We start from the raw sequence: 9,642 nt of genomic DNA on the forward strand, positions 1-9,642 counted from the left end.
CTGGATTGTCCATTTTTTCGTTGATAAATTGAATATGGTAGTGTCGACAAAAAGTGAAAACCATGTTTAACAAAAAGTGATAGTATTCTATAACAAAATACTATTAAATTATTTTAAAATACTATATTTTATTAAAATAAAACTCTATGCGAACAAAATTTCATATTTATCTTTACTCAGAAAGAAAAAAAATTGATAAAAAAAGGAAAAAAAAATGAAAAGTTTCTATTATTATCTCCACTGCCTTTCTAGATGTGAATAATGGTCTCTTCTTTCTTCTATATCCTTCTTTATTTTTTGTATATTGTGTTTGCAACATATATGTAAATTATTACGTAACTTTAAAAAACTTTGCTCCTGGAAACTAATGCATATGTCGAGCACTTAGAATCATTTATTAGCTGTCAACTTTGTTGGGTTTTTTTCGCCATTGATGCTTGGTTTTGTGAACTTTGATAAAAGTCACGCTTCTTTTTTATTATTATTATTACTTATATATTTTGTTATTAAGTTGTGAAGAAGAAAAAAGAGAAGTGCGGATTGAAATATTATGTGTGATCCCATGGGAATGTCCAAATTGTAATAGGAAAAGGAATACAATAAATAATTAAAGAAAACCTAATCGTAGATGTACAACAGCAAAAACCCAATCGTATTTTTTTTTGGATTTAATGGGATTTATTTTATTTATTTTATTATATATAAATGAAAAGTGACCCATGAATTTCTCATAAACCATTTTATTTTTAATAATAAACCATTTTATGTTTAATATAAATAAAAAGTAAATACCGAATGTAGTATATTAGTGTTTAAAAAAGCTTGATAATTTAAATATGTTCTTAAGTTAATCTAAAAATAAACTAAAAATTGATGTTCAAATACTTAAGGAAACACAATGTGTGTAAGATAAAAAAAAAATTAAAAATTAATCTCTAAATTGTTGATAATTGAAGATAACATATAATCCATTAATTGGACACCAGTACACGAAAATATTTTTTCCTGTGAAAAAAGAAATAATTAGAAAATTAATTTTCTTTTTTCTTAAGATAAAACGAAATTAGGGTAAGTAATTTTTTTTTCTTTTGATATTATTTTTATAATATTTTTTAAGATCATCAAAAAAAAAATTTAAAAATATCAGTGTATATTTTTGTAAAGGATAATTTTATGATTTTTTTGACTCATGTGGACCCAACGCGCATGGATAATCGCTTTTTTTTTTTTTGTTATTTCATATTAGAGAATGTGAAAAAAAAGCTATATATTATTTCAAAAAAAAAAAAACTATATATTATATTTATTAACTATCATTTCGAAGATAGAAAAGAAAAAGAAGGACTGTATATGAATATACTGCATAGTAAAACACATTAAGCTAATTAAACGTATTCTTCATAAGATCAAATTTTTAACATAATCCAAATATAGAATATAACAACATGTTTTTTGATGTGAAGGTTAAACATAACAGATGGCATAGTTTAGTCTCCGTATAACACAACAACGATGTGAGCTCATTAATTTTGATAGAAACAATGCAGATTTGAAAAGATTCAATAAGGAGACAAAAATCCCAAAATGTTAGAAAATAAAAAATTAATCTTAAAAATTGGGGGATGATTTACGAATAAAAAGAAGACCCAATTGGATCAGAACCTGAAATTGGGGGACGATTTTTTTGAATTTCTCACCGCGAATTTGCGTGAGATCCTCCATTTTTCGCAGATTCACTCATCCATCTAGACGGCAATAAGAATTTACTTGCTCTGTTCATTGAATAGTGGGAGTGGACTGCCAATACAATACAATACAATTATTTTTCCACGTTCTTACGCTCCCTTTTGCTTTTGAGAGTATTTTTTTCTTCACTATCAAGTCAATCCTGGATTTGAGTACATTCAAATTTTATCTTCATTGCATGTACGCTGTTTCTGTTTCTGCTTTGAAAGGGAATTGCAGAGCATACATTTTAGTCTTGTTGCTATTTGTCAACTCTATAGCTCAAGAAATATTAGGCATATTTGGTTGTTGGAGGGGTTGGATTCAAGAATAAAAGACTTGAGATTCCAAGAAATGTACATCCCCAAGTAGCTGCCTTGATTGAGATTTGTTGGGCCAAGTAAAATGATTGAAGCAATTCTTGCACCGTCTAGACGTAAAAATTGCCTATCTTTTTCTCTATTGATTATACTGATGTTGGTTTAATGCAGCGAGTTGTGTCAACGGCCTTCATTCTCGTATATCATGGAAGCTTTACAGCATCTGATAATCATTTTTTCACGGTGATCAGATGACATAAAAGTTTCACGAATTACCTATTGTACTTTACCAGTAAGAGTTAGGTTTTTTTTTCTTCTTTACTAATATATAATTCGTTCTTTTCCTGATCTCTCTCAACAAACTAATTGTATATGCGGTTTAAGGTTTAATTTATTTTATATATATATTTTTAATTTCTAGAGTTATAGTTGTGATTATATAGAGTTGAAATATGCTAAATATCAGTTCAAATATTAATAGGATTTGTTTTATTATTGTTTTATTATATATAAATAATATTTTATTATTTTATTAAATAAAAATAAAAAGTCAACCCATGAATTTCTCATAAACCAAGAATTTCAGTTATATAGGCACACTTTATATAGAATAGATATATATATATAAAAAAAATAGAGGAAGCTAAAATTTTGGCCATATATTTTTGCTAAAGATAACAAAAAATTAAAATTCTATTCAGACCCTTTATATTTTAAAACTCTTAACTGTAATATTCGTTTGGACCATTTATTATTAAAAATTAAGATTTTTAAAAATTAAAAAATAAGAATATATATCAGCAATGGAGCTTAGTCTACCCAACTCAACTATTTTTAACTATAAATTTATTCGAACTATCTTTAATGAAGTCAGTTATAGACCAATGCCTAATTCCTTTTTTTTCTAGTAGTGGGAAAAAAAATAAAATAGATAAAAATAATAATTTTTTGTTTAATAATATTCATCTATAAGATCATGATAGATAAAAAATGATGAATGAGAGTGGAAAAAAAATAGTGTAAAAGTATTAATTGATGAATTTTTTTTTGGCCGAATATATTCACAATTAGTAGTTATACCCATGGCATAGATATTTATTTTAAAATTATATATGAAATTTTTTTCAATAACTTAATATTTATAACATTTAATATAATAAAAAATAGAAAATAATTAAAAAAAGAGAGAAAATAGATAAATAGGATTTAACAATTTGTCTACCACGTCTAGTAATAAATTATACAATTTTATTTATTTAAAAAAAAATAAATGAAACTTAAATTCAAAATATTCATTAAAAAAATGAAGAGAATAGATAAATTATTCTCTTTTTTTAGTTAATAAAAATAAATTTGAAAAATTAGGAGAGAAAAAAAATGGAGTTCTTTGGACATATTTTAGATTTTATAAAAAAATGATGGGAGTTAGCTTTAGTTGTAAATAAATACTCATAATTATGTTCTTTTTTAAAAAATAAATAATAAATAATTAAACATCATATGTTTAAACTCATTCATTTCCATTAAAAAAATTTATCTCTATTTAAGAATGAACATTGAAAAATTAGAATGAAATTTGTGTACATGTAACATATAAAATATAAAATGGACAAATAATTCTGTTTTTATTATTTGAGTCTGCTATTAGGAAACTATCCTTGCACCAATTAATTTTTAAATTCATATTAGTATTATACAATATTATAATAATATAAAATTTATGATAGTAGATAATAAAAAACAATTAAGATTTAAAAAACAGAAAAGATATCTCATTAGTAAATCAAAATGCACCAAACTCCTTAATTTTTCTTTAATTTGCAACTTGTAGAAAAAAAAAAAAACAAAAACTAATGTATCTTAGTTTGATACAAATATAAAAGAATTAATAATTTTTTAAGAAATGGGGTTAGAATTATAAGGAGTTCATTCATTAATTAATTTTAATGCATCGTATTTATGTGTTGAAGCTAATTTAATTTTTCTATTAGTCTTATCTTTTGACATGGTTCTTTAGTCTTGTCTTTTGACATGGTTTTTTAGTCTTTTCCTTTTAGTTTTTTCTGGTTCGAGTCTTGTCTTTTGGCATGGGTTGTCTAGCTCAGAATCATCATGGTGTTATGGTAGAAGCATTCAAGAAGGGGAAGATTGGATGTGTTCAACCCGAAATTACTGAGATAATAGGCATTAAAGCATTAACTTGGATTGCAACTCATTGGTGGGATAGAGTCATGTTGGAAACAGATAGCTTGGTGTGTGTCCAAGCGATTCAGAGCGGTATTTTATGCCTTCACAATTTGTGTTTTGTAAAATGATCTGTAAATAAGTTGACTCATTGCTTGGCAAGAGACTCTTGTTTCTCTACAGGTCGTGTGCTCAACTTGGAGGTATGTTCCTCTGAAGTGTGTTCTATTGTTTTAAACGAATTTATTAATTAATAGAGCTTATGTTTTTTATTCAAAAAAATAAAAATAAAAGAAAAATCATAACAAAGACCAAAACGTAAGTTTAAAAAACTAATAAATAAAGTATTATTGTTTTAGAGTTATTATGTTTGTAAAAAAATAAAATAAAAAAAAATAAAAAATGAGTGAATAAATATATTTTATATATTAATTAATATTATGAAAATAATAAAAAATTAAAGAAAATAGAGAATTAAGGAGAGAACATATAATACTCGTTAGAGAGATCTTAGAGTGTCAAATCACCGCCTTATACTTCTCCTTTATATAGATATATAGATTTGAGTATGCTATTAGGAAACATCCTTGCACCGATTAATTCTAAAATTCATATTAGTATTATACAATATCATAATAATATAAAATCTATGATAGTAGATAATAAAAAACAATTAAGATTTAAAAAAACAGAAAAGATATCTCATTAGTATATCAAAATGCACCAAACTCCTAAATTTTTCTTTAATTTGCAACTTGTAGAAAAAACTAATGTATCTTAGTTTGATATAAATATAAAAGAATTAATAATTTTTTAAAAAATAATTTAAAAAAAAAGACCAAAACGTAAATTTAAAAAGCTAATAAATAAAATATTATTGATTTAGAGTTATTATTTTTTAAAAAAATAAAATTAAAAAAATAAAAAATGAATGAATTAAAGAGTGAATAATTTTTTTTATATATTAATTAATATTATGAAACTAATAAAAATTAAAGAAAATAGAGAATTAAAGAGAGAACATATAATACTTGATCTTAAAGTGCTACATCACCGACTCATACTTTTTTTTTTATATATAGATACTAGTAAACATCCCGCGCTTCGCGATGGATATATAAATTATATATAAAAAAAATAAATTGTACATTTTAATTAATAATAATTACTTAATAAAATTATATTAAAATTTTAACTTTACTTTTAAAAAAGTTGTGACATAAATACTTAAAATATTAAATTTATTGCTAATAAACACTGAAATTCGAAATATAGTAACATAAATCCTCATTTATGGTTTAATTTTTATTTTGATGTGTGTTTTAAATTTCGGGTTCGAATTTTATTGTGTGTGTTTTTAATGTTTGAGTTTTAGTATTTTACTGGGGTTCTAATGTTTGAGTTTGTATTTTTGAGATCTGTTTTTATTTATTTATTTTATAGATTTGGAGAACTTGAAATTTGATGTTGTTTCTATTGATTATTAGGATTGAAAGTTTGATTTTTCATACAGGAATTAAAATTTGTCTTTTCGTTTCATTGATTGAAAAACATTAGTAGAAAGTTTATGGAATGAGAATTTTGAATATATGAAAATAGAATTGAAAAATAGCATTTGAATCGAGAATCAAAGTTTATTGTTAATCCCCTTACAAAAAAAAAATTATTATTAATCTGTAAAGATAATATGGCTGGAAGAAGATGGAAAAATTAATTTTATTTTATTTAATATGTATATAATGTTTATTTTTTGAATAATATGAATTTATTTTAATTATTTTTTCTAAGAGAATTATTAGTTTGACCAATATTATATTTACATGTGACACTTTATGGATCAATTAACAGAACGATAAATTTAGTAATAAGTTTAGAAATTTGAGAATATCAATAGGAACTACAATAATGACATCAATTTTATATGTGTGGAATATAAAAATAATGCATTATGAAATAAATTTGATTCATATCTCACACATGTTTTTTTTATACATAATCTCACACCTGATTTTTTTTGTTCAATTCATAATATATTTTTTCTATATAAAAAAAAAACATTTTCCCTATATTTTGCAAAGTAAAAAAAAACTTTACACACATATATATAGTTATGGATACATATATATATAAATAATTGAATAATTATTTAATTTAATTATTATGTGTTTTTTTAAAATAATTAACATAAAACAAATATTTTTATAGAAAATTTATTAAAATAATAGTAAAATATTAATTTGTAAATTTATACTTTAATTAAATATTAAAAATTGAGAGAATTTAGGAGAAAAAAGAAAAATAGCTTTGGAGAGATTTTAGACAGCCACATCACCGCCTGATACTTTTTCTTTATATAGATAGATATATAAATTGATTAATATTGATTTATTAAAATAATAGTAAAATATTAAAAAATATAATAATAATAATAATAATAATAATAATAATAATAATAATAATAAACGTGTGACATAGGTATTATAATATATATTGTTTTTTTTTAAAAAAAAAATTAATTAATTTATGTTAGATATTTTTATGAAAAATTTATTAAAATAATATTAAAATATTAATTTATAGATTTATACTCTAATAAAATATTAAAAAATGAGAGAATTAAAGAGAGAAGAGAAAAATAGTTTTAGAGAGATTTTAAAGTGCCACATCACCGTCTCATACTTCTCTTTTATCTATTCTATATAAAATGTGGCTATATAACAGATTTCTTGGTTTATGAGAAATTATTGGGCGACTTTTTTTTTTTAAATAAAAAAATAATAAATTATTAGATGTTGCCACGTAAAGGGTCAGCATCTATGTAGTTAGTTAAACCTAAATATAATTAATCCACCTTGCAATTAATAATAAATTTGTTCATATTATTTATTTTTTATTAAAAATTATTTTCAAATTTTGATATTTAGAATTAGTTAAATTTTAAATATTATTTTAAATTAAATTTGAATGTTTTGATAGTTTAACCAAATGAGCATTTTCATTGATTCCGAAAAATAAATTTAGGACGAATAATAATTTTTTTTTAATTACTATTACAAAGTATAATAGTAATTTTTGTTTTTATTTAAATCACTATTATGCTTTCAAATTTAATGATTATCACTACATTGAATATTATTAATTTTAAAATTATGATATTAAAAAAAAACTAAAAACTAAAATAAAATTAACATACGTGACTTGGCATGTAACATCTATCTAGTATATATATATATAGACTAGTAAAAAGCTACGTGCGAGGCACGTATACTAAATTTTATGCTAGTTTTTTTTCTATGTTATTTGAAAGTGATACAATTAAAAATTAAAAAAAATATATTATTAGTTATTAGGTGAGATTATTATTATGTATATAGGAAGAAATCATAAATTAATTAATCTTATAATCTTAACTTTAATCAAATAGGGTTCTAGATATATGAACAATAAATAATCACGTAAAAATAAAAAATAGTTATTTGAATAAAGAATTTAATATACACAGTTATATATATGAATCTCATAAATAAAAAAATAATTATTCAATATATGAACAATAATTTGTCACGCTATATGTTTCCCAATAAAGAAATCCACCTCCTCATAGTCAAAAATAAATAATACATGTAATACAGATCTTTGTAAAAGAGTACCTAAAAGAAACAAAACTTCAGTTACCATAATCGGAAAAGGTTTAAGTGAACTAAATAATGACTAAGAAAATCTAAATTACAAAATGAAAATAACATGTCTATATGAGTATGATTTTTTTGCTATATGAGCATGATTGATCTAAGAGAAAATAGATAAACTTATAAACATATAAATATACTTAATATTAATTTTGACAAAGAAACAATTCAATTATAAACAATTCTAAATATCAGCTTAACAATTAAAACACACTAATTACTCATTAAATAACCATAATGTATACGTCATGATAATTTTATTTTATTTGATATCAAATGATAGAGATTATTGAGGTTTTCAGCCATGGAAAACACACTATGATCAAAAAGTAATGCTCATTAATTGTATATTTCAAAGAAACCCAAATTTTTATGAATGTCCTTAATAAGATATAAACAATAAAGTTATAAATTAAAAAAAAAAGTAGCAAAATTTCAGTTAATATAAGAAATAGAACAAATTGAAGATTTATACAATACTGGAATTTGAACTCTTAGAAGCCATTAGCGAATGGGCGAAACTCGTTAGATCCCCTAGTAGAACACTACCTTAATGGTCTGAACACAAAAATTGTAGAAATCAAAATATGAATAAATTAGCATCATCAACAAAAAGAAAAATTAAAGGGAAAAGACTTAATAATTACGTGACAAATAATTATTAATTGAATTAAAAAGTTAAGATTATAAGATTAATTCAAATTATTTTTCATATATTGATTAAGGATTATTCAATATATGAACAATAATTTGAATTAATCTTATAATCTTAACTTTAATCAAATAGGGTTCATAAATAATCAAATAGGGTTAGAAATACGGTAATTAAATAAAATCTAGAACCCTATTTTTTTTGTTGGATTTAATGGGATTTATTTTATTATATATAAATAAAAAGTGACCCATGAATTTCTCATAAACTATTTTATTTTCAATAATAAACCATAGGGTTAGAAATACGGTAATTAAAGAAAATCTAGAACCCTAAATTTTAAATATTATTTTAAATTAAATTTGAATGTTTTGATAGTTTAACCAGATGAGCATTTTCATTAATTTCGAAGATAAATTTAGGACGAATAATAATTTTTTTTAATTACTATTACAAAGTATAATAATAATTTTTGTTTTTATTTAAATCACTATTTTGCTTTCAAATTTCAATGATTATCACTACATTGAATATTATTAATTTTAAAATTATGATATAAAAAAAATTAAAAATTAAAATAAAATTAACAGAACTTGGCACGTAACATTTATCTAGTAAATAAAAAGTGACCCATGAATTTTTCATAAACCATTTTATTTTTAATAATAAAATCTTATTTTTAATATAAATAAAAAGTCACCCATGAATTTCTCAAAAATCAAGAATTCTGTTATATAGACACACTTTATATAAAAAAGAATAGATATAAATTGTTTGGGTTTGGATTTTGGTTGCCACCCCTATATTCTTGTTTCTTAATATTTAAAAAATTTATTGTTAATATTATTTTTATTTAAAAGTATAGTAAAAATAATTACTTTTTGTAACAAAAAAATTTACCTTAAAAATATCAAAATCTGAAATAGTTTAAGTACAACAGTTTGTTACCTAGAGCAAAATTTTGAAATAAAAATAAATACAATTAAGTATTACACGCTCTTCATCCACAAACTTTACCATCAACAGCTAGTCATTCTTCTTCCAAGAGTTTGGAAGAGAGAAAAAAGAAAAA

Source organism: Cannabis sativa, chromosome 5 (assembly GCF_029168945.1).
Source record: "Cannabis sativa cultivar Pink pepper isolate KNU-18-1 chromosome 5, ASM2916894v1, whole genome shotgun sequence".
Lineage (NCBI taxonomy): Eukaryota > Viridiplantae > Streptophyta > Magnoliopsida > Rosales > Cannabaceae > Cannabis > Cannabis sativa.